Genomic DNA, 27,114 nt, shown 5'->3' on the forward strand with positions numbered 1-27,114 from the left:
GTAACAAAGTTAGCTAAAATGAGTTAGTTAGAAACGTTTAGTAATAATTTAATTTTCTCAAATGTAAAGCTTATTTTGTGACAAAATAATTTTTAATATGCCTTATGATAATCAGAGCTTTTAAACTAAATGTTTATAAGTTCATGTTTTAAACCGAATAATAATGAATATTTATATGAAAAGGCAATAAAAGCAAAAGAGTCACTCAGTCAGGAGTACGCGGAGTACGTTGACGAAAAAGAAGAAATAATCTCTAAACTTGACCAGCATCTCCTTGAAAAGGAAGACCAGCTCAAAAAAGTTCTTAAAGAAAAGCAAGAAGCTCTGTTCGACAGAGAAGAAACCGTTTCAAAGTACGAGGAAATATTGTTGGAAAAACAGCAAGCGTTCAAGGCTCAGTTGAAAGAAAAAGATGAAATTTGTGAGTTGATGGCTCTTGACAAGTCGAATCTGAACGAAAGCTTTCAAGAGATTATCGCTGAGAAGGAACATTCTCTTAAAACTACAGTTACTGAAAAAGAGACTGTGACTAACCAGCTCACCTGTGAGATTGCAGCTCAATCGGAGAAAATTAACATTTTAGTAAATGAACTAAACCAAGTCAAGAAGTGTTTGGAAGTTCGGATTGCTGAAAAAGAAAGCTTAAATCAGAAGTTGTGTTTGGAAGTTGAAGAACTAAAAGTAAAGCATTCAGCGAACATCAAGTCAAAAGAAGATGCTCTCCACGAAGCCATGCTCACCATGGAACGCAACAAAACTGTGTTCGAAAACTCTATAAAGTCGAAAGATGCCAGAATCGAGTCTATGGTGTCCAAAAGCGAGAAATTAACAGCGAATCTTGCTAAAATCGCTGAAGAGAACACTGTTTTGGAGCAGGAATCCGAGAAATACCAGAAGCTGATGGCTAAAAAGGACGAAACTGTAGAAAACACCTTGAACGAGCTAAGAGGTCTCAACGAAGAAGTTGAAATTGTTTTGGCTGAAAAAGAAAGGCAGGAAATTTTAATATTGGAGGACAAAGCGATGATGGCAAAGTTTGAAAAGCAATTAGCTGAGAAAGAAGACTTGCTACAGTCCTTTATGGCTGAAAAAGAGGAACTTACCAAGGAATTCAGTGAAAGTTTAAAGAAAAAGCAAAAAGTAATAACTGCTTTATCTGATGAAACTGAAAGTTTGAAGGCTGAGCTTCACAAAACAGCAGAAGTATTTAAAGTAGCTCTTAAAAAGGCTTCAAATAGAACCGAGATAGCAGATAAAAAACTCAAAGATGCTGTTCAACAACTTGAGAGTAATGTCAGAAAAATGGAAAATGAAAAACTTTGTCTTCAAAAAGATGTAGAAGAGCTAATTTTAAACAGCAATTTTGGTGATGAGCCTCAAAATGTCGATGAAATTTCAAGAAAGTTCTTTGAGCTTGTTGGTCAAATAGTAAACATACCAGAAAGCGATTCTTCTGAAAATGATGTTACATCTAATGCTAGTCAAACATCTTATGAAGAATCTCAATCTGTAATAGAGAGCTCCATTATTAATTCTGAGTCTGATGTTAGCCGCATAAACGTAACAAATAAAGCAGAGCTTTGCAAACTTACATCTGCTGAAAGTCAAGTTTATTCTGAAGATATACATTTAGAAACAGAAGTTTCAAGTTTTGATTTAGATACACGATTAGTATCTGCTAATAACAACACTACAATGGAGTCCGAGCTTAGTCGTTTCAAATCTTTTGCCCTTCAAAGCAGAAACGTCGTGCAAATATTTCGCGCAGTCATCAAGCAAAAAGATGAGATTTTGAAAAATAACAAGGAAACCCTTAAAGAAAAGGACGAAACAGTCTCCAACACTCTGGACGAGGTAAAAAGCAGAATGGAAAAAGTCTTAGAGGAAAAAGAACGACAGAAAATAATGATTGTGGAAGACAAAGAACGATTGGTAGATTACGAATGCAAACTGCGTGAGAAAGACGATCTGATTGAAAAATTGGAGCTTTCTGAAAACTCCAAGGAACTAGAGCTTGCTTCTATTTTGGCTGAGAAGAAAGAACTGATGGCTCAACTCATAAAATCAATGAAAGACCTAGAGAGTTTTAAAATAGGGAGAGAAGAAAGCTCTCAAGTTTACACTGAATCAGTGACAAATACTTTAACGGCCACGTCTGAGGTGGGTTTTTCGGAAAACCCACAGCTAGACGCTTTGAAGCTGGCATTCACTAAATGGCAAGATTGCGACGCCATGGACCTCTTTCTTTCTCTCAGCAATTATTTCCAGAACCAGTTCAGCGAATTGTGTCAAAATGAATGTCACGAATTTGAAAGTTTTAAAGATTTTGCTGCTTTCATAATGGACTTTTCAGAGAGTTTCTCTCTTCACGAGCTCTGCAATAACTTCAAAAACCAGGCAAATCTTCAGGTAAGCTCCAGGGAAGATATATCCTCTTCTAAAGAACTTCATATCATGGAAACTACTAGCAACGAAATTCACGACATCTCAGAGTGCTTTAGTTTTCTCGACTGTCATTCGTCAACGACCGACGGTAATTTCAGCCAATCAGAAGGCGCGAAGTCGAGAAGGAAGGAGAAAATGGCGAGGCTGAGCGCTCAAACGGTCATCTGTGAAGTGATAGACATCGACCACAGTAGTGTCGATGAAGGGGAATACCGAGAGGCACCCCTGCCGTCGTACGGTGGTAACTCTCCCAAACAAGTGGTAGAAGAAGATTTCGTGAGGACTTGCGTGCAGAGATGCTCGTCTATGTTGGAATCCGGATGTGACGTCATAAGCGAGTTGAAAATACCGAAGAAGCTGAGCTCTATTTGCTCCGCGTCGGACTGCTCTTCGAGAGATTCCTTCAAAATGGCACTGACCGGTTTCGAAGTGGCGCCCGCAACCGAAGTAGAAAAGTGTTGTGAAATACCGCGGGCGAGCGGAGTGACGACCCAGAGCTTCCAAACCGCCGCCTCCGCCCTCAACAATTCCTCACGTCAAAACGAGTCGCAGATCTGCAGCCCTGAAACGTCTGGTATGGTGACTGCTTGCAATATTGAGAGAACTTTTGTGGGGGAGCAAATAAATTTGGAGGGGCTGAAGTACGGAATAGAAGGGGAAATCAGCGCCATAATGCTAGAAATAAACCGCCTTCATCAATCAGTGAGCGAAGAAATCGTCTCAAAGGCCGATGAGACTTTTGTTAAGGCCGCAATGGAACTTCAGAATTTTGAACTCTTACTGCAGGCTTTCGTGTCTAAAAAGTCGCAAGACTTTTGTGATTTCAACCAAGAAGAAGCTGATATGAAGAGAAAGTTTTCTGAAGTTAAAAGAATTTTAGTACAAAACATTGACAATAAAGTTTACACCAAACAGCGGTTAAATGAAATCGTCAGGGATTTGAAGGTTCGTTCAAACGAAGTTCTTGGTAAGATCTGCACTTTTTACAAGAACTACGCTAACTCTCTCAAATCCGATTTGAATCAGAGCCAGTTCGAGAGAGAAAGGTTCGAAGATCTGGTTACGAATGACGCTGTGAAAATTAAGAATTTAAACAGAAAAGTTGAAGTGCTCAATGAGAACCAACAAAACAACGAATGTGTTATCAGGTAATTATCCTTTTTGACGTTTCAAAAATGCTAAAAATAATTTATTCAAAGCTTCATTTGTATTTAACAAATAGTTTAGATTTTATTTAGAAAATTATTTTTCTTAATCTTGTTATGATCTTATACTGAAAAATTTAATTGCTTAACCTTTATGTTTTGTTAATTTTTAGTTTCGTGCAAAAATGATTATGTTTAAATATTCAAACTTTATTACAACCTACAAACTACAGATATTTAAAATCTGAATTAAACAAAACTGAGGGAGAGTTGAAAGAACTGGATGAAAATTGCACTACTCTGTACGGGCAGCTGGATGATTTCAGAATCACTGCTGAAAATGCCAACCAAATGTTGCTGCAAAACGAACTGGATGCATTGGAAGAAGAAGAACAACAAGATGATGAAGAAATTACAGCAGGTTTTTATCTTCATTTATAATTATTTTACTTTTTAAGCTATTGATAATTTTATAATATAAAACTAAGTGTAAGGGTTAAAGTTGCAGCAAACTAGTTATTTTAAACGAGTTTTAGATAATATACTATAAAAAAAATGTCGCTTATAAAATTCACTCTAGTTTTAACAGAATCTACCAATAAAATTTTATTTAACAGTGATAACTTCAGAAGTAGAAACGGAATCAAAAGAAGTCACCGAACTCAAGCAGAAATACGATGACGCGGTTAAAGAAATGAACGAAGCGTTACAACGGCTGAACTCTTTGAAGACAGAGAAAGATGAACTTTGCGACGTGATAAACGAGAAGAACGCGCTGCTGCAACAAGCTCGAGACCTCAACAGAAAAATGAAGGAAAATTTCGACGTGGAAATCGAGAGTTTGAGTGAGGAGAAGGAGAAATTGAAGTCGAAGCTCGTAGCTAATTTTCAGCGACAGAGGAATTACGACTCGTCGTTCCGGCAGTTTGACGAAAAAATGATGAACTTAGAAGGTTGTTTGGGATTATTGTTGTCAATGCACTTGAAACTATTTTAAGTACTTAAATTTACCTAGGTTTTTAGAAAAAAGTTGTCGGCTATGACTAAGTTTATAAAAAATAAATAAGATGTTATTAAAAGCTAAGCTAAATTTAGTTATAAGCACTATGTAAAATTTTATTCAATAACTAACAGCAATTTGCGAGCACTACGTTCAAGACAATGCAGTTCTCCGGCACCAAGTCGAAACACTCAACTCCGAAATTTCATCACTGCAGGAACGTTTATTCCTCATAGAGGAACAACTCATTGCCGCAGAAGACAAAATCGAAAAGTTATCAGCAGATAAAAACAAGGCTGTTGAAATTAACGAGGACAAAACAAAGCAGCTGAAAAGATTGTCAGTTGAACTGAATTGCAGCAGAAAGTTTGTAAGTAGTCTGCAAGATCAAGTTGAAAATTTACAAACAGAAGTTGCGGAATTGAACAACATCGATAGAAAAAATACAGAAGTTCAGACGAATGAAGTAAGTGTAGTTCAACCGTGCGACATGAAAATATTCGAGGAAATAAAAGATAGCATTTCCAAAACAACCCAAATGGCGTCTGAAGAACTTGACAGGTTCAGATCTGTGAATGAAGACCTAACGAGCGTAGATAAAAAGTTTCTTTCAAATAGGAAAATGCACATAGAAGGGCTGGTGCAAAGTCAACAGAGAGACATAAACAATCTCCCTCAAAACAAAGAATTCAGTGATAATTTGTTCTACGCTGTAAGCAAGAAACTGTCGCATCTTCATTTTAATCTGATGAAATTACGTTTGGTCTTGACAACTTCACACTTACACATCGTTGACACTAAAATGACTCTTATCGATAAAAACAACGAAATTTCAACCAAACAAAAAACAATCTCGAACCTCAGCAGTCAAGTAGACCAACTCAAAATTCAAGAGTCAGAGATGAACTTGAAAATCAAGTCGCTTGATGACGCTTTGGAAGAACTAGCAGCCGTGCGTTTGAGTTTGAAAGAGAAAAATTTACTACACTCCGAACAGTGTGAAACCATTGATAATCTTAAAGCTGAAAACTCGCAAGTTCTCAAGCTGAAAGAAGAGTTTAAAGAGCTTGTAGATCAAGCGAGGAACCAGCTTGATAAGGAGCTGGAAACAAACGCAAGTCTGTGCATGCAGGTTGACCAACTGAAAGTTGAAGTTTCAAATTTGACGGGAAATCTGAATTTCGCGCAGCAGCGTTGCGATGAGGCTGATCAAGAAAAACAGGAGTTTCTCGCCATGAACGAAGAACTGAGCGAGAGTTTGAACTCGAAAGCTGTTGAAATCGCCTCTCTGAAAGATACAGTTGAGATATACGAACGAGATTTCAGATCTATCGAAAACAGTTTGGATGTTGAAAAATCACAAAATGTTGAGCTAGCCAACGACCTGAAGAAAACTACAGCGGAGGCTGTAGAGCTAAGAAAACAGAACCAGGTGCTCAACTGTGATCTCAGTGAGTTCAAAGTTGAAAAGGAAAATATTTTGCAAAGCGCAAGCGAAAAGAAAGCAAAACTGGAAAAGAAAACTTCAGATTTGAACGACGAGCTCAAAGCTAAGCAGGAGCAACTCACAGAAACTTTATCAAAGGTAGTTTCGGTCACAGAAGCGTTTCAGACGCTCAAAGCCGAAAACGTTGAGAATGTTGAAAAAATTGCGTCGTTTCAAAAACAGCTGAGTGAAAAAATTACTCGACTTGAAAAAACGCAAGCAGAAAAGTGCGTGCTGGAAAGTTTGATATCTGAAAAAAATGCTAAAATTGAAGAAGTCGGAAAAACTTCAACTGACGAGATGAAAAAATTGAAAGAAGCTCATAACAAACAAATTGAAACTCTTAGCTTAGATTTGGAGCAGAAAGACAAAGAAGTTTTGCAGCTGAAAGTTCAAAGTGACGAAACGTTGAACTACAATAATCAGCTCATCGATGACTTAGAACAAAGCCTAGCGGATTTGGAGCGTGAAAAACGACAAATTATAGAAGCGAGAGAAGAAGAAAACGAAAACTTCGAGATAATTTTTGAAGAGCTCAGCGGCAGCCTCAAGCGGAAAGACGAAGAAATTGAAAAACTTCACTGCGACTACGAAATAAGAATCAGTGAAGGTGAGAAACTTTTAAAGGAAAGTTTCAACAGAGAAATGAAGTCCAGAGACGATGAAGTTGCTCATGTGGAACGAAAATTCGAGAAGCTGACCGTGGAACTTCAAGAGTTGCAGAGAACCTACTCGGATAACATAAAAGATAGAGAAAACAGACAAATTGAACTGGAACTCGAAATTAAAAAGATTGTTTCAGATAAGGAGAAAATAGTTCTGAATCACGAGGCTGAAGTAACCCTTATGCAGGAAAAGTTTGCAAGTAAAGTATCTGAAAGCGATATTCATTTGAACAAGATCGTTTCAGAATATTCAGTGCTTTTAACCGCATTAGACGATGATATGAAGAACATTGAAAACACATACGAGGATGAAATACAAGTTAAAAACAGAAAAGAAAATGAACTACAAGAAGCTCTTGTGAATTTAAAAACGTATTGCTGTGAAATGTTTAGATTAGATACCACTAAAGATTCAAATATAACAGAGCTAAAATGTATTGAAAAAATAGAAAGTTGTATGAAAGTAGCCAACGAGAGGCAGAATAAACTGGAAGTTGAAGTTAAACAGCTGAAGCAAGTTGTTAACAACAAGCAAAATGAGATTACGAATTTCAAAAAGAAAGCAGTCTCATGGCACGAGTCATTAGCAAACGTGAAGAAGGAACTCGTAGAATCTCAATCGCGTCTCGCATACCTTCCTTTGTTAAAAGAACAACTTTCAAGCATGAACTCAGCTGTGAATAAAATGAACGCTATCAATCAGGAAAAAGACAAACAGTTGATCAAACACAACGCTAAGATACACAGCTTACTGGAAGAAATAAAAGCTTCGGAACAAAAATGCTGCGAAGTCCTGAAAATTTTTGATAAAAATGCCTCAAACGTATCAAGTTTGAATTTAATGGAAATAATCAAGGAAATTAAAAGGTCGGCGGAAAGCTTTAAACCGAAACTGAACGGAATTTTGATTCAGACCGAAATGTTTGAAGATATTCTTACTAAGGATGAGAGATTGAACTCACAACTGCTGAGAACTTCCGAAAAACTAGACATACTTGAAAGGAGGTTTGCAAGCGTTTCACTGGTCGTAGCAGAAAAGAACATTTTGATAGAAAATCTGCATCTTTCTATTGAAAAGAAGAAAGACGATTTAGAAGAAAAAGAAAAAGAGTTCGAACTGACAGTCCAGGCTCTGAACGGGACCTTGCAAAGCAAACAGGAAGAGATAAGCTCGTTATTAGAAAATTTCAACCAAAAATCAATACAGTTCGATGACTTGACCCAGAATCACGAAGCGAAGCTGAAAGAAGTCGAGTCTTTGAAGCTGCAAAACGAAGTGCTGGCCAACCACAAAGACGAAATCGAGGACAGTTTGGAGGGAAAAATATCGACTCTCGAGCAACTGCTGGCGGAGAAGGAGTTCAACTATGACGAGCTGCACACCGCGTACTCGCACTCCAGCACAAAGTTGGACAAGCTGCACGAAAATTACTCCAACCTGCAGATGACTCACCACGAGCTCACTCAGAATTTCCAGGACAAAAAGAAGGAAGCCGAAGCGTCTCAGGGTTTGCTGAAAATCAAGCAGGCCGCTCTGGACGAACTGAACGGAATGGTCTTCACCAAAAACAAGGAGATAGAGCAGCTGTACGAAGAAAACGGGAACGACAAGAACAAGATTGCCGGTATGAAGGAGGAGGTCAGCAGAAGTGGAGAGGCTCTCAGCTGTTTGGAGCTGCGCATAAAAAATAAAATGCTGGAAATCGAAGATCTGCACAAGTCTCTTGATCAAAACCAAGAACATTTTAAAGCTGAAATATTGCAGAAAGAGAAGGAAATTAATATTTTGACTGCAAGTTTAAACAGAAGCCAATTTGATCAAGAAAAAATAAAAAGTAAGCTTGAAACAGTTTTGGAGGAACTGAAAAAATCACAGAAAGAACTTGAATTGTCAAGAAACGAAGCAGATTCAATTCAGGCTGAGCTGTTTTCAATGAAAGACGAAATAAACGACAAAAAATCGGAGCTCCTAGCTGCTAACTCAAACTTAGTAGCAAAAGAAGCGGTTTGCAGCGGCCTAGAACATTGCTATAAGGAGAAGGAAATAGAGATGAAGGAATTGGAAGAAAAGTACAAGTTTAAGCTGGACGAAAATAAAGAATTGAGAGAGGAAATACAGAGGATCGAACAAACAGTGCAGAGTTTGAATTTAAACAACAGCAGACTGCAGAGCTCGCTGTTTGAAGAGAAAAATGCCCTATCTCGTCTTCAGACTCTCATTACTAACAGGTTTGTTTGCATCGGTTAAGTTTTTAGCTACTCAAAGTCTACTTTTTACCTACTACCAACGCCTATAAGTATTTCTTGATATTTAAAAAGGATAATTATATCTCTTGTAATTAAATTTTAAATCTTAAAATATTTATAACATTTTATTATTTTCCTAGCTTTGTTTTAAGTTCAATTAAAGTATACACTACCTACTTATTTTTTACTAAACTACTATTAGCTTTGAGTTAAAAATGTTATAAATTTAAAAAACACATAATTCCAAATATGTAGCGTTGTTTTGAGAGGCCTTTTATTAATAATAAAATTCAGTATATTTTTTCAACAACATATTTCACGACAGAGACCTCGAAACGGCTTCATTGCAAACATCAGTCGCCAACAAGGAAGCCGAACTGAAAACAATGTCAGATCAACTGATGACGAAGCAGCGCGAATCCGTCAAACTTCAGGAGCTGCTAATCACCAAGGTAAAAGTTTTTCAAATTTTATATTAGTACCATAATAATATTGCTATGTGTTATCAATATGATTTTTATCCAATGTTTCCTCAATTTAATTCTAAAAGCATTTATTTTTGTCACCAAGGACTCTCAGATGTGCGTGGTGAGGGAGACGCATCAGAGAAGCGCGAGGGATCTGAACGGCGGTATTGAAGAGAGGGATCGCGAGATAAAAGCTCTTCAGAGTTCCGTGAAGCAGCTTAACGAGCATCTTTGCCGGAAGGAAGAAAGTCTCAAGAAATCCGAGGATGACCTTAGAAAGGTTATTATACTTTTAAATAAATATACAAGTATGATTAATATAAGTGTTTGATTATAGTTTAAAGTACGATCGTTTCTTATTTGGCTTTATACAGACAAATATTCTTCAGAAACAATGTAAAGTTTATTGCGAGACTAGAAATTATTTAGTTTTTACGCAGTAGTCAATTCAAAATTTAATTTTAGTAAGTTATCGAAGTTACATACAAATCAAATTCAAGCCGCAAAAACAAAAAGATTTTATTATTTTTTATAAATGTATTTTTACTATAAAGCTTTTAATTACTTCTTATCAATCTTGCTTTTCTATTAATTGAATACTGATTTTCTTTTAAACAACTACAAAGAACTGCATTTCTAAAATTAGTTTAAGTCGTAGATTTATGCAACTGTACAGCTGTTTTATCATAAGAATTTTAAATTAGTTGTATATAAAGTTACAATTTATTGTTACTGATTTCACTTAATAAATACTTTAAACTGAAGTGAGAAAATAGAAGTACATTTTTATTTTTGACTATTCACAAATTTTTTAAAACTTTTAGATTTTGGAAGAAAGAGATATGCTTCAAACGGAACTGAAAAACACGAGAGATAATTTAAATGACAGGGAAAAAGAAATTGAAAGCTTAAATAACAAGTTTTCAGCCGCAAATAATCAAATAGAACGGCTGAATACTTCAATACAAGATTTAAATAAACAGTATACTGATCTCAATGACGATTTAAACGACAAGGAAAAAAGTTTGTTTAGTATGAGTAATTTTTAGGCTTTGTTAAGTAGTAGTGGCTCTTAAATCTTCGGAAAATTCAGTTCAGTTTACTTTTAATTAAAAAATACTTACATACTTAAAAAAAAAGATTTTTACAACAAGAGTTAGTTGTAATGCAAATTCATTATAATGTATATTTTTTATTATAATAACAATTAAATGCTATAAATAAGATTTTAGATTTGGGAATAGTTTTCTATAAGTAACTTCAAAGGATAACTACTATTTAAAAAATGTTTTAATATTTTATACTAGGTATTTATATAACTTAACTTTCAATGTTAAATATTTTAACTTCTTACGAAGCATTACTAGTGAGTTAATAAAACTTTTCACAAAATTATTTTGATAGGTTTGTTTGAATCTGTAGCTTGTGTCGAAAGTTGCAAGTTGGAAATCAGCAGTTTGAAGGTGGCTGTTGAACAGAGAGATGCCAGTTTGGAAGCAATGAGGCATTCCATGGATACTAAAACAGAACAAGTTGAAACTTTCCAGCAACTTTTGTTGGTTGAAAAAGAAGCGAGTGAAAATTACAAGCAGGTAAATATTTATAAATTAAATAATCTATGAATTTAAATTAAATTAAATAACTAGTTTATTAATTAAAAAGTTTTAGAACAAACCATTTAATTTTGATTTATTTTGTTGCTAGCAGTTATTGATTGTGTTTTAGCTTTATTGTATAGTAATTTCAACGTATGAGTTTTTTATACATAAAAGGATCGTAAGAAAGTGGTAGATGGTTATGAAATAAAAAGCTTAATTATAGTATTAAGTCTAAACTAATTACAAACCCAAAAAACTGCAAACTATATATTAACTACAACCATAAAATTACAAGTTTCAACTTCACTTAAGCAATTCAAACGAAACATTCCTTCAACAAATTAATTTTGATAATTAGTTTGTTTTCATTTGTATAATTTTTTCACACCAAACTTAAAAAATTGTTTAGTGTTGTATTTACTAATATTGGTTTAGTTTATACGGTTTTTAAATATAAATAAGTTATATGTTTAGTTTCGTAATTATTTTGTTGTTTTGTTATATTCAAAATTCAGTACTATTATTAATGTTCAAATTTAATTTTCAGCTTAATTTGCGATCAGAAGAGGAAATAAAAACCTTAGAAGCTAAACAAATAGAATTGAAAGAAAAGATTGAAACAGTTTCAAATCAAAAGGAAAGTTTAGAAAACGCTTTAAAACAAAAACAATCGGAATTCAATACTTTGAAGGAAACCCTCGAAAACAAAATAAAAGAGTTGCAACATTTGTGTGAAAGTTTGCAATCAGAGTTAACTGTGCTTTCTGAAAAGCAGGTGAAATTTAATTTTTTATTATGATAAACTTGCAAAAGATAAAAATGAAATGAATTGAGATGAGTTAAAATTATAGTTGAATTAAAAAAAATTCTTATTTAAAGTTTTAAGAACAATGTTTTTGAACACAGTCACAAACCGCCGAAGATTATGATAAATGCTTGGCTGAGCTACAAACAGTGACTATAAAGTTTGAAAAGCTACAATCTTTGTACGAAGAAAGCAAAAGTGAAAATGAAGAAATAGTTGAAAAATACAATTTGTAAGTTGATTGAATAAACTTGCCGGTTTTTTTCGAACTTAATTTAGTTTAAAAACTTAATTTAAACCGATAGCTTATAAGTTTTCGGCAATGTCTCAGCTTTTGTGTTTTCATTTTGAAAAAGAAAAATTTTACAGCTTGTAAGTCTTTGAAACTTTTTTTTTTTAAGTATGACAGCTTATTTCATGTATGACAATTTGATTTAGGCTGTTTTTACTATTAGAACTGCTGCTGATAAGTTTTCTGTAGCATCTTATCATTATTTCTGTTATAAAAAAGTATGAAACAGATAAACAGGGTTGCCACTTTACCTGGAAACCTAGAAAAACCTGGAATTTGACAATTTAGGCAAAAAAAAACCTGGAATTTGATAAACTTTGAAAAAACCTGGAATTTTAAACAATTTTACATGTCAAGTAGAAAAATTTTGATTTGACACAAATAATTTACCATAAAGATAATTTTTTTGTCATTATCAAGTTTTTTTTAATTAAAAAACACATTTAAAGTAGCAATACAGTATCTTTTTAATGTTTTTATACCATTTAACACAGTTTTTTACCTTAAATTTAACTTACTTAAAAATAAGTACTATAAAAAACCTGGAAAAAATTTGAAAAAATGAGTGGGAACCCTGGATAAAGCATAAACCAAATTTGAAATGACCTTTCGGTAAGTGCTAGTATACTTAAAGGTCAGTCTGAGCTGAAAAAACGCTGAGACAGCAAAATAAAACTTTTTTTCATGTTATGTTTAATTTAATAATTTAAACTTTATTTTTTAATTATGTTTTAATTTGTTTTGTTAGGTGAGTCAGGGACAAGGGTATAAAAAAAAACTTTAAAATAATTTCCTGACTCAGCTTTTTTCAGTTCAGACTGACCTTTACGTATACTTTCTTTTGGTAACTAAATTGTATTGACAAAGCTAAAAGTTTTAATAAAAACATAACTACTTATTGTTTTTAAATTTTGTCAATTTAAAAAATAATAATTTAATGTTCAATAGAAATAACTGTTCAGGTATATTATTATTTTTAGCGAAAAGTCAGAAAAGGAAGCTTTAGTAAAACTTGATGAAGAAAATAAGCAACAAATATTCAAAAAGTCTGAGGAAAATGATATATTGGCGGCTAACTTTGATGATTTAGAGCAGAAAAATGTTGCTTTAAAAACTGAACATGAACAAGTTATTATATTTTAATTATAAAGTGTATAATTTATAGTTGTATTTAAAAAAAATATAACTCCTAAAAAGTTATATGCTAAATAAAAAAAAACCTAAGTATGAAATTTTTTAGTGAATATGATTTATATTAGGCGTAGCTATAGGTAATTTCTTTTAATTTAATACATGTTTAACTAGGAATAAATGCACTTTTTTACTAAAACTAATTAATTTTTTATTACATATCAATAATTTACTTTTAATTTATTTTTTATATATTCAAATTTCTAGTAAATAAAAAAAACAATTAAAATTTTTCTTTATACACCAAAAACTGCATGTATTATTAAGTGAAAGATTAACAATTGTTTAAAATATATATGTTTAAGTAATCATTACAAACTAGTTGAAATACTAAGTAAACTTTTCAAATGATCAGTAAGAATATAATGTGATTAAAGTCGCACCGGTCGTAACCTTCGATAGCTCAGTTGGTAGAGCGGTGGACTGTAGCATGTAGTTAGAAATCCATAGGTCGCTGGTTCGACTCCGGCTCGAAGGACAATTTTGTTTATGTGGTGTCATAAACAATACATTTTTGATTTAAAAAGTTTGGCATGTTTTCTTAAAAGAATAGTCTGCGACTTATTGAATATTTAAAACTATTAACTTAAAAAAACATATCGATTAGGTATAAGTGTTGTATTCAAATGAGTAAACATTATTTTTAGTATAGAAATTAAGTTATATATTTTATGAAAAACACGTTAGAGTTATGAATTTTAAATATAAAAGTAGTTAATGTTAATTTTCATAAGTTAAAAATTTTCAAACGTCCGAACCTAATCAAGCGTATCGTTTTAAATCAAAGTTTTCAAAAGTGGTATGTTTCTAAATTAATCAAAATATTGCTGCACTAGTTAATTGTGACGTAAAAAAGCAAAGCTGATGGGACCCAAACCCGCTATCTCCTGATTTGAATTTAGGTAATTGCTTTTAAAATGTAAAGAGAGATAGACTTTTAGTGAATTTTTCAAAACTTCGTAAATGTTGAATTTGAAAATTTTTGATTCTATACGACTGTATTGTTTTTTTTTTATAAAACTGGTTATATCTCAAAAATTAATTGAAATAGTTTTGTTCTATATAAAGTATCTTTTAGTAAATTTATAAAGCATTTTAATAAATGTTAATGTTTGTGAAAAAAAAAGTTGAACCACCCTATGGCCTTTAATAACTTACCGAACTATATTAATAATTTTCTTAATTACTATACTAAAAATGATGTTTACTTATTTGAATACAACACTTATACCTTAATTGATATGTTTTTTTAAGTTAATAGTTTTAAATATTCAATAAGTCGCAGACTATTCTTTTAAGAAAACATGCCAAACTTTTTAAATCAAAAATGTATTGTTTATGACACCACATAAACAAAAATGTCCTTCGAGCCGGAGTCGAACCAGCGACCTATGGATTTCTAACTACATGCTACAGTCCACCGCTCTACCAACTGAGCTATCGAAGGTTACGACTGGTGCGACTTTAATCACATTATATTCTTACTGATCATTTGAAAAGTTTACTTAGTATTTCAACTAGTTTGTAATGATTACTTAAACATATATATTTTAAACAATTATTAATCTTTCACTTAATAATACATGCAGTTTTTGGTGTATAAACAAAAATATTTATAGATCTAGTTTAACTGTTTATACATTATTTATAAGTGTTTACTGTTTACAATATGAAATTAAAAATGTTGCATTTAACTTTGGTGAGCTTAGTTTCCACACAATTTCTGAAGAAATTAATGGGAGTAAGGTTAGAACCTACGAGGACAATAGTGTATTAGAACTTAAGTCCAACGTTTTAACTACTCGGTCAACCTAGATGTGATATAATTGTTTATGTGTGCTTTATATTACAATTTTTATTGATTAAAATTAGGCTACAGTATTTAATGAAAACGCTTTAATAATTACTTTGTTTGATAAACTATTATTAAAAGTTTTATGTTTTCTACTGTTTAAATATATTAGAAATATATAATGTGTATTCAATATTGACAAAGTTGCCACTCTAGCTGTAAACCTGGAAAATCTGGAATTCGAAAATTTAGGCAAAAAAACCTGGAATTTTGAACAAAAATCACTAAAAAAACCTGGAATTTTAACAATTTTCACATGTTCAGTTCTAAAATTTGGATTTGACTCAAAATATCTATCATATAAATAAAAAGAAATTGTCATCATAAAAATTTTTTTTAATTAAAAACATATTTAAAGTAGCTTTACAGTATATTTTCAATGTTTGTATACTATTTAACACAGTTTTTTACCTTAAACTAAAAATAGACTCAAAAAAGTATACTCTTAAAAACTTGGAAGAAACTTAGAAACTTTGGAAAAAACGAGTGTCAACCCTGTATTGATATCTTACCTGTTATATTCTAAGTCAATTCAATACTATCTCGGACAATGTTCTATTTATTGTGGTTTTGTTGTATATATATGTATATATATTTCTAAGTTGATGTTAGATTCTATTATTGCAATCAAACAATCTTTGCATAGGCTACTTGTTTTATTAACTAAAAACAAGTTTAACGATATTTATTTAACAGTAAAAGTTAACATACAAGAACTCTTTGATTGTTTAATGAACAGTTGATTTTTAGCAGCTATCCATAGCCAATATTTGACTATTTTTAAAAAATGTTTAAATATTTTTTCTCATATTGTGTTTAATTAGTTATTAATAGTAGTTCCGAACAAGTTATGTTCTAAATATTTTTTAAATACAAATTCTTTTTTCGTCAGTTTTGTCAATACTAATTTAATCTATTTTGTTGTGAGAAACAGTTACGAACAACAAATGTTTATTAATTAATTTATAGTTTCTAAAATTGTTGTTTTTAAACTACACTACAATACAAATTGTTAATTTAAATTGTGATTAATTAGCTTCATATGTATTTATAATTTCTGAACAAACTTGATTTGAACGCTTTTAAAGCTTGTTTTAGGTTGTTTAATATTTCACAACTTTTTTTAAATGTAGTTTTCTATCTGAAATTGCTAAGTTTAAAAAAATACTTCATATAATTTAATTAACTTGCTTAGATATTCTTCAGCATTTAATGTTTACGTACTTATTTTATTAGACAGAACAATAATTGTTAAGGTTTTTTTTAGTATGGGTATTTAGTATCATATATTCAAATAAAAATATTATAAGAATTTTGATATTTGTGAAATTATTTGATTTTTTTAAAATACAATTCAATTATTTAAATACAATTAAGAAGTTATTTGAGTACTATGTATACTTTAAGTAACTTAGGTTTTATTTAATTTTAAAGTTAAAAATAAACCATAAGATAAGGTGTATAATAAACTACTGCATTAAAATTATGATTAAAATTTAATTGTATTTAAAATATTAATATAAGAATTTTAAAAAAGTCTGTACTTGTAATTTTAATCATTAAATTATTTGAAGTATGAATACTCAGTCAAAGCATGAAATTAAGAAATGTTACATTGAAATCAAACTATAAGAAGGATAATGTAGTTTATAATCCTGTTGATGAAATACTCAACGTAACTGGGTTGGCCGAGTGGTTAAGGCGTTGGACTTAAGTTCCAATGGACGATTGTCCGCGTGGGTTCGAACCCCACACCCAGTACTTTTCAAAATTTTTTTTTCTTGATTTGAAATTTATTAATGTTCATAGTTATATCTTTAAGTGCATTGATGTAACTACATTATTAGTGGCTTTTTTAAACGAATTTCTGAAATCCTTGATAATACTAATATGTTTTAAGTGGGATAAGGAAATTAGTTTAAGGTGAAAAAATTAAAAAAATTGCAGAAATGCTTTTATATCAGACAGAATATTCTTTTAAGCAATAAAAAAATTAAAATAAAAAATAAATAATATTTTTTATGCTCGCGAATTAAATTTATAAGCTATTTAATAAATATTAAATTAAGCAAATATACTGTAAATAACATCAAAAATGATTTTATTTTATGTTTGTGGTTAAAAACATAATTTAAAACCCATAAATTTACAATAAAAAATATTCGAAATAATTTTTTTATAGAAAAGCATGTTCAAGGTAACATTAAAACCTTACTAAACAAACAAATGTTGTGTTGAACATGCACTATGCCCAAAATACTTTACTTTATATTTGCGAGTAAATTTATTCTGTCGTAACCTTCGATAGCTCAGTTGGTAGAGCGGTGGACTGTAGCATGTAGTTAGAAATCCATAGGTCGCTGGTTCGACTCCGGCTCGAAGGACATTTTTGTTTATGTGATGTCATAATAATATTGATACGTGTCGAAATTTATTTGATTTTTTAAAGTTTTATTTTAAACTACTGTGAAATGACTGGTTAATTACCAAACACAAAAACCTAAACTTTAATTTTAGCTTGTAAAAATCCAAGAAAAAAAAAGTTTTGATTTTTCTACCTCTGTCGAAAATGTGCTATAATCTATTATCAATCATTTGATCCACTGCTCTGAATGAAAAAAATCCTTATAAAAAATTAAATCAAACTGACAATTTTTCACATAGAAATTGCAAGAACTTGAGAAGGAAAAACAAGTCACAGGTGAATTACGATTGACAATCGACCAATTGAACGGCGATATTACCCACGTGACTTCTGTTAATAGCCAGCTTGAAATTGAACTGAGCGAAATTTCTGAAAGTTTTAAACTATTGCAAGACAAAAACAAATCTGCTGCAGTTGATTTTGAAAATATCAAGTTTGTTATTGTTTTGTTATGGTTAGTGTAGAAGTCTAATCAGATTTTGTTTTTAGGAAAATTCTTATTGTAGTATTTCTTATTTTCAAACATTTTTTATATGTTGTAGTTGTATAGTTTATAACTAAAATTTAAAGGAAGTTTCTTTTTTCATTGAACTTTACGTTATACTTACAAAAGTTTTTTTTTGTTTGGTTTAAAATCTGGTAGCTATAGAAAAATAAGCTTGTTTTATGTATTTAATGAATATTTTACGCTTTTTTTTAATTACAATTGATTTTATAAATGCCATAAAAACCGAAAAAAATGTAATTTGTCTATGAATTAAGTTAATTAAAAAGTAGTTTCCTTTAAAATGATATAAATTTTAAAATAAAGACTTTTGTTTACAAAACATTTGGTTTTTTTAATGCCTGAAAAGCTATAAGTAGCATAAACTAAAAATTGTGTTAACTTTCAGTTTTAAATCTTATGTTTAATAATACAACAAATAAATTTAATATTTTTTGTTTGTTTTACACATTTCGAACTACGTTTAAAATAAAAGTAATATAATTCTTTCATGGTTTTATATTTTTTTTGTTTAAAATTAGCTGTGAACTCGAACAATTAAAAACTCAACTACAAACTAAATGTTGTGAAAACGACCAAATGAAAGAAAAGTTCGAAGATTTGCAAGCAAACTACCATGTCAAAGAAAAAGAAGTTGAAGAGTTTAAAACAAACATACTAGATTTGGAAGTTAGTGTGTAACTTAAATTACCTAAAAATATCTTACTATGTTTTAATAATAAAATAAATATACTTGCTATATACAAACTAAGATTTATTGTAAGGACTATGACAATAAAACCTACAAACTGGTTTTTATTTGAAATACTGAAATGCAGTTGTAAGTAGAATAAATAAATTAAAAATTCACAGGCTTCCAACCAGAAACTTGACAAAGAGCTGTCCGGGCTGAAAGAAAAGAACATCGAAGACTTCAGCAGCCTCAAAAACAAACTGGAGTGCATAGAACGCGACAAAATCGAACTTATACTGGACTGCGACGATGTTAGAACGGAGCTTAACGAGGCTTACAAGAAAGTCAACAGTGTTAACAAGAAGTATACCAGTTTGAAGCAGAAATGTGCTCAGTTGAGCGAAGAAAATCACGTCAGAAAACAAGTCCTTCTGCAGTCCAAAGTTATTGTTTTATAGTTATATATATATATATATATATATATTGTAGTTGAAACAAAGTTTGAAAAAATAATTTAATGTAAATGGTAAGGTGTATTACATTTATAATATAACTTACCTACCTCTACATATATTTTTATTTTATGTAAGTGCTAATACTATCAATAAATATATAATACTATAAATAATAACTTGATAAATTTAAATATCAATTGACTTCAATGAAAAGTTAGTATTGCGAAAAGTTTTGTTGTGAGTTAAATTCAAACAAGCTTTATTTTAAACGAAAGCTCAATGAAATAACAAAAAAACTTTAAAGTGTAAAAAACATAACTGTTCAAACGTATTTTAAAATCTCTCTTCATTAAGAATGCTTTAGTATTACATCACAGTTTAATTAAATTTGCTTACTAGAAAAACAACGACAAGCTAGTGACAAAGATCAATCTGCTGAGAAAAGAAGTGGAAAAGCTTCAGTACAAACTTCGAAGTTCTTCCAAGGAAAATCAGCTGGCGTCTCACAAAGTGGTCAATTTGAAGCACATGCTGCAAGACGCGGAAATTAAAGTCGATCAGGCCGAGTGTTCTTTGCTCGAAAGTTCTAATGAGGTCTGTTCTGTGAATCAAACTATTTTTACAATAGTGTATTGTTGTATCAGTTTTTAACTTGAAACTATAAAACAGTTTTGACTGAAACTGTCAACTTTTCCTTTATAGAGTATGCTCATCATAACTTTTTATACATAAACTTTTTATATTTATATAAAAATATTAGTATTTAAATTAGGAATTTTGCAATAGAGTTTTTTAAATAGAATACTAAATGCAATGTTATGACTAATATTACATCAAATTATATATTTAATGCTTACTGGGGTTTATAAATCAAAAACCTTAATAATGGCTTTAAAAAAATGTTTTTATAAGTAAGTACGCAAACCAAGTTACTGCATTCCAGTCGCGTGAGTACCAAGAAGCCATTGAAGCGGAACAGCACGAGCTTCTGATGGACGTGGAACGTTTGAGGGACAAGCTGAAAATTTCAGAGGAAGAATTGAAGTTGAGCAAGCAGCTTTACGAGCACGAAGCTGCCGAGAAAGACGAAAAAATTCACCATTTGAACATGCAGCTTGAAAGCGCGCTGACCGATGTTGATATCATCAGGAAAGATGTTCGTTTTCATCTATTTTTATTTGTTTTTCAGTAAATTAATAACATGATTTGATAAAAGTATGTACAGAATGAACAATCGTGATTATAGATCAGAAACAATTAAGTTATACAACTTTGCGAGTTTAGTAACTTAAATAGAAACTTAAAATAAAAATGTTTTAGCAATATGATTGTAAGGCTACTTATAATTTTGTTTGTAAAATTTGATGCAAAATTTCAAGTATGCACTAAAAATATACTGGTCACTTAGTAAGTTTACTATAAACAATCCCAAGTTAACTTATAAGTAATAAAACTGAAAACAACAATAAAACGCTAAAAAACTGAATTTAGATTTCAAAAAAGTTGTTTTACAACAAACTTGATTGAGCTGATTAAATTTTAATAACGTATTGGACACAAAAACTGTATTAAATAATGTTTGATGTTGTTAATTTTTTTTAAATAAATTATAACAGTATGAAGAAGTAGAAAATCAGAAGTTTGAATTAGAAGAAGAAATGATAAATATAAAAAGTAAATTATCAACAGCAGAGCAAAACACATCTGCTTTGCACAGTTCAGGTATTAATTTTTACTATTTGTTTTTAAATATTTCAGTCAACCAATAGTTTTTCTTTTGATAAAACCTATTTTTTGATAAATTTAATAGCAGTTAGCTTAAAAAATTAAATATTTTAATTAAAAAAATTCTTATTTGTGTCTTTTTTCTTTTATCATAACTTAATATTCCATTTAATTAAATAATTTATTGCAAAAGTAAATAAAAATTTGTTTCGTTTAAGACTTTTGTACTAATTTAAAAAAAGTTTACTTTGATTATAATGAAAACATCTTATATTAACTATTATAAATCAGAATTTATTTACTTTTATTAAATGATTTTTTGTTTAGTATGATAGTTTGATATATTTTTTTATATATAACTTTAGTAAATATTATGTATATTTGTTAAGAAAAAAAATGTTATGATGTTAAATAAATTGTAAAAGAAGTAAAGATATAAATTTAACTTCGTCAAGTAGCCTTAAATACGGCCTAATATAAAAGGCAAGTAAACAACTGTAAGTTTCAAACTCAAATAAACTTTCAAAAGCAGCAGTTCATTAGAAGTAACTTCGCACGTACGTATGCAACATACAGTGTCTTTATATTTGCAAATTTTTTATCGCAAACGTGTGGCAGGATGGCCGAGTGGTCTAAGGCGCTGCGTTCAGGACGCAGTCTACATTGTAGGCGCGGGTTCGAATCCCGCTCCTGTCATTTTTTTATAATTAATTTTATAGTTATTTAAAATATCAGCTATGTTGAGTTTGCTTAAAAATTAAATTGTTTCTGATAACACATATTAGATATAATATTAAATGGACAAATTATATATTTTATACATAACCCGGTTTCAGTGGGAAAAAATCCGACCTTTAATTATACATGTTAAAGAAATATTTAATTATCTATTGAAAAAAATAAAACTTTAATTACTGCTTGTTATATAGATATGTAAAGCGTTTTATAAATATAAATTAATAAATATATATTAGTCTTAGTTTATTAAATAAACACTAAGTCCACATCTATTTTTATCTTATAATTAAAATAAGTAGCAAAATATGTTAGTTAGCAGTAAAGTTGGTTTAAAAGTTACTTTAAGCCTCTGTAATCATTTTACCTTTCATTTTGTAAATCTTTTTTCAACTAACTTATAATTATAAGCTTTAATACAAATTAATACTAAAAAATCAAATTACGCTTACTATGCTTCTTGTTTCAAAAGATGTCAGACTAGATTAGGTACAGCTACTTCCAAAACAAAGCCACGTGAAGTTTTTTGAAATCAAAGGCTGTTTCATTAAATTTATTGGCATTAGTTGTAACTAAGTTCTTTAAATGGTCTAGTTATTAGACTCAAGTATTTATATATATCAAGAGTTAAAAACTCAATGTTGTTAAGTAAAAGTATTTTATGTAGTGCTTTATTATTATTGCTCTAATTATTCAAATGCATTTCATTACAAAAATTTTGCATATCCTAGTTTTTTATTTAAATAAAGTTTTAATTAATGTTTAGGCGTGCAGAACTTGTCAATAGGCAATGGGATTGTAGCAGACAAGCTTCAAAAAACATTGGAAAATTTTGAAGTTTTGAGAAGTCAGTTTAATGATCAGCAAGTTGAAAATAAAATGCTCAATAAGGAAGTTGATTTGATGCGAAGAAAAGTTACTCAAATGCAATCTGATCTAACTAGGTTATTAATAGCAGTATTAAATACTGTAAAACCTTAAGATTCTTTTTAATAGTGTGTTATAAAAAAATAATTAAGAGTAGAAAAATATTATTTTTAATGAATTCTATGATATTTTAAAACCAAACCATATTACTGTTAGCAACCTTTGTAAAATATTTTTAAAACATTTAAGTTTAACAAACAGAAAATAATTTATAAATTTGTTTACCTTAAATATATTGGTATTGTTTATTGCTGATTTAAATATTATATAAAGGATTTTGTTAATTTTTTTCTTTACTATTTTTTTAATCATTTTAACAAAACAAAGGCTAGAGTTTTTGGAAGAAACAAACAAAATACTAGAGAGAAAACTTGATCAAATGAAATTGAAAGCAAAAATTCATTCACATAGCCACAAATGGAGAGGAAAAGAAGTATGTTTTTTTGTTATTTATACAATTTTGAAACTTTTTATTATAGACATCTCGAAACTATGACTGTTTTTTAGCCTTTTTCCAAAGAAATGTTATATATTCTTTGTGGTCTTCAAAAAATAATAATTAATCAATCTTTTTCAAGCTCTTTTATGCTTAAACTTTTCAAGTAAACAAAGTTTAAAAATTGTATTAAAACAAAACTTGATGCACTTTTTGTTACAATAAATAAAATTAGATAGTCATTAGTTATTACAGAACTTAGTAAACAAATGATTTACAAATAAATTTTTTTTGAATGATATATTGTTTTTAGTTTAAAAGTTTTAAACGCTACTTAATTTTTTTTTAATATTTAAAGAGTCATTTTTTGAAAATGACAATCAATAAGCGATTTAACATCATTGTACTTTTTCAGATTACTTTTTATGACAGTAATTTTTGGTGTAAGAAATTATTACATTATAAAAGGCGATAAACTTAATAAAAGCATGAACTATTAAATGAGAATAGATATTTATGGTTTATAAATTATTTCAGCTTAACCGCCTAATAAATGAAGGCAACTCAAATGAAATTGAAAAGGTTGAAGCAATACCATTGGCTTCAGCTGCTACTCCTGAACTAAATCAACAACAATTAGTTTGTTTTTTTATATACGTTATCGTGGTGTTGAGTTAAGTTCATGTTTGCACTTTTAAAAGTTGTTTTGTGAATAGAAATTATGAAGTAATGTTTATTAAATAGGTTGTTCTTATAAAAACGAATTATATTAAACCAAAAACTAATTATGCTGGTATAATATAAACTTGCTTCAGTGGTAATTATTTTAAGTTGCTTTTTTAATGGTTTAAACAATAAATTAAGTTTTAGAATTTACAGTTCAACCATATTACAATTTTCTTTTTATATAGGGTTAGTAAAGAATGTTTATTCATTTTCTTAATAATTAGAATATTTTACAGCAAGATTCACCCAGGAAAATCTCAACAGATGACGAAGTTTTTAAGAAACCTTCGACGTTATCACTTAATAAAACGTTTGTTTAACTAGAGTCAAATTATTTAATTTTTACTTAGCATTAGAAATTAGACTCCGTGTTGTTAATATTTTTGACCTAATTTTAAGAGTTTTAAATACTTAATACAAATAAATGATAAACTTAAAGTTGTGTTTTAAAGTTAAGTTTTTTTATCACTAAGACAAGAAAAAAAAATTACTATTTTAAAGAAGAAGTAACAAATTGCAACAACTATTATTGTTAGTATAAGGAGTATTTTATTTATTTGCAACTTAGCAATTACTTGATTTTTAATTTATAGAACGTCTTCGGTTGTGAGAAAGATTTCGACATCTTCCAACAAATCAGCAAACAAATCATTTTCTTCAAACGACTCCATATCGTCTACACACGTCATCAGAGATTCAGTACCGGGAAGTCCCCAAAGCTGCAGATTGGAAGGGCTGCCACACCTGGTCGAGCAAGGTACACAAATACATTTTTGTAAGAATTTATCATTGATCGCCATAGGTAACATGTATTTACCCGAAGGTTTCAAAAACATTCCTCATGGATTTGCCAGCCCCAATGTTATCAGGAGGCAGCAATTGAACGAAACCTCGCAATTGATAGCAGCAGCCATGTCAAAAAAGAACAACTCTGACCAAAAAACTGGTTTGATTCTACGTAGATTTATTAATAATATTTTAAAACTATTAATTTGATTAAGTAAGTAAGATTATAAAGCTTGTGCTTGGAGAAAACAAATTTATTTTGTTAGTTTTATTATTATTATGAGAATAATGTATAAAATGTTCTTAATGAAACAGTATAGTATATGATTTAAAATCAGTATGTTTTTTATTTGTTAATAATATGTTAATTAATGTAAGTGGTTTAACCATATTTGTTAAAAAAAATATTGTAGGTTTGATTGTTGAAAAAACATTTAGAGGGTCTTCTTTTTAAAAGGAGTAACAAAAAGTATTTTGTAATTTTTTTTTGTTTTAACAGTATTCAATACTTAATTTAACATTTAGTACTAAATATTTGCAATTAAATGACTTTTACAATACATTATTTATTTACAGGAACAGAAGTAAAACGTGTGGAAAGAAACAAAGTTAGTTTTTATACAAAGAAGTAGTTGAATCTTGTTCTTTTGCATTTTTAGGTTTCCTACCCAAGCTGTACTTAGTATATTCTATATACTTTTTAAAAATGAACTTTTTGAATTTACAGGTTCGCACAAAAGATATACAGAAAAAACGGGAAAGTTTAAAGGTAATTTTTCATAGTTTGATTAAATTATATATGTAGAAAGATTGAACTTTAAAAATCTTTTAAATGTACATAAAAGTTAAGCTATCACTAGTTAATATAACAAGTCTTGCCAGTCTATTTCTATTAGTTTAAGCTAGTACCTCTAAAATAAAAATTCACTCATGCAAAGTCAACATGTTCCCAAGTTATAAGTGTAGTCTAAAGACGACTTCCACGCTTTGGTTTATAAATGCATGTTGAAGATTACTGACGTATGGCAGGATGGCCGAGTGGTCTAAGGCGGTGCGTTCAGGTCGCAGTCTACATTGTAGGCGCGGGTTCGAATCCCGCTCCTGTCACCGCTTTTAGTACTTTTTGTTACTATTAACAATATATAATTGTAGTTTAATAACCGAAAGAATTTTTACTCCCAAGAAATTAATAAAATAGGTAAAAAAAATTTACTACTTTCACAATTTACTGATAATCATTTCGATAAAAATATTTTTACGAGTTTACTTGTAAGTTAAGTAGCTGTACAGAATAAAAAACTACTAAATTTTATATTTTATGATACAACCTTAAATTAAACTAATTTTAATTAAAATATACACAAATACATTGCATTTTTGTTAAAGTAGGAAATTTATCAAAACACTGTATGTTTTGTGTTTAACTAAGCTATAGATAATAGAATACAGTATTAATACTTAATAAAGCTTGATAAAAGATACGTCATAATGAGTTTAAACAAAGAATGTGAAATAAATACTGTTTAGATAAGAATTTGGAAAATTAAGTAAACAAGACTTTTAAGCATAAATAAGTAAATATAAACTTAAGATGGTTAAAGGATATTACAATAAAATTTTAAAAATTATAAAAAGGTAAATATATTTATGTTATATTATATTCTAAAGATTAGTTAAACACAACAGTAGTTGAAAAGAGTGTTTTGAAAACTTCAACAAAAATGCAATGTATTTGTCGATATTTTTTTTTAAAAATTTTACCCAAAAAACTTAATACTAATTAGTCTAATAATTTTTTCTCAAATGAACTGATGAGCAGTAAAAATAAAATGACAAATTAATATATGAAATTACAAAGTAACTTGCGTGCGAGAAAACATTCAACTTATTTAATTGCCTATTCGACTTCAAGTACATTATTACGTCATAATTGCGGCTTAATGTGAATATATTCACTACAAAAAGCTTATCAACAAGCGCCCGGCTAGCTCAGTCGGTAGAGCGTTGGACTCTTAATCCAACGGTCGTGGGTTCGAGCCCCACGTTGGGCGTGCTTATCTCCTTTTTTTTACAAATTAAGTCACAATTATTGCTTAAAATTGTTTTTTTTTGTAATGAAGCCATGCTTACAAAGTAAAATGCGACCTACATGTTCAAACATTTACTATAGTTTGTATATTATTTACTATGCATTTTCAAATACTTTCATTATTTTTTAAGAATAATCAACTCAAGCGCGATTTGAACATAAGTATTTTAATCGGCACTACAATTTCTTGAGCTAGCAGATTGACAGAAGAATTTTTTTGGCAGAAGATGAAGTCTCGCAGAAGTCCGAACTACAACGCGCTCAGATCTCACGTTGGAAGCAGCGAACCGGAACTTCAAACTTCAGCCAATAAGAACAAGATGAAGGCCAACCTGCATCCGTACAAGAAGGACAGGAAAAACTGCTCGCTGAATTCGTACGCTTCAATGGACACTCTACCCATGTCGACCATCAACTCTTCCCTGCCAACCACGCAGGT

At 30.0% G+C, this 27,114-nt stretch overlaps 7 non-coding genes across 7 annotated transcripts; 6 read left to right on the forward strand and 1 right to left on the reverse strand.

Annotated features, from left to right (window-relative positions):
* The first annotated feature begins 13,733 nt into the window (after positions 1 to 13,733).
* Trnay-gua (transfer RNA tyrosine (anticodon GUA)) lies at positions 13,734 to 13,819 on the forward strand. The gene is given in 2 exon segments: positions 13,734 to 13,770; positions 13,784 to 13,819. It is a non-coding gene; the product is annotated as a tRNA-Tyr (tRNA).
* An 883-nt stretch (positions 13,820 to 14,702) lies between these two features.
* Positions 14,703 to 14,788, reverse strand: Trnay-gua (transfer RNA tyrosine (anticodon GUA)). The gene is given in 2 exon segments: positions 14,703 to 14,738; positions 14,752 to 14,788. It is a non-coding gene; the product is annotated as a tRNA-Tyr (tRNA).
* A 2,083-nt stretch (positions 14,789 to 16,871) lies between these two features.
* On the forward strand, positions 16,872 to 16,954 carry Trnal-uaa (transfer RNA leucine (anticodon UAA)). Its single transcript has one exon. It is a non-coding gene; the product is annotated as a tRNA-Leu (tRNA).
* Positions 16,955 to 17,491: 537 nt separating this feature from the next.
* Positions 17,492 to 17,577, forward strand: Trnay-gua (transfer RNA tyrosine (anticodon GUA)). The gene is given in 2 exon segments: positions 17,492 to 17,528; positions 17,542 to 17,577. It is a non-coding gene; the product is annotated as a tRNA-Tyr (tRNA).
* A 4,012-nt stretch (positions 17,578 to 21,589) lies between these two features.
* Trnal-cag (transfer RNA leucine (anticodon CAG)) lies at positions 21,590 to 21,672 on the forward strand. The gene has a single exon. It is a non-coding gene; the product is annotated as a tRNA-Leu (tRNA).
* A 3,938-nt stretch (positions 21,673 to 25,610) lies between these two features.
* On the forward strand, positions 25,611 to 25,693 carry Trnal-cag (transfer RNA leucine (anticodon CAG)). Its single transcript has one exon. It is a non-coding gene; the product is annotated as a tRNA-Leu (tRNA).
* An 871-nt stretch (positions 25,694 to 26,564) lies between these two features.
* On the forward strand, positions 26,565 to 26,637 carry Trnak-cuu (transfer RNA lysine (anticodon CUU)). Its single transcript has one exon. It is a non-coding gene; the product is annotated as a tRNA-Lys (tRNA).
* Positions 26,638 to 27,114: the final 477 nt, after the last annotated feature.

Source organism: Thalia democratica, chromosome 5, assembly GCF_965202585.1.
Source record: "Thalia democratica chromosome 5, ktThaDemo2.hap1.1, whole genome shotgun sequence".
Lineage (NCBI taxonomy): Eukaryota > Metazoa > Chordata > Thaliacea > Salpida > Salpidae > Thalia > Thalia democratica.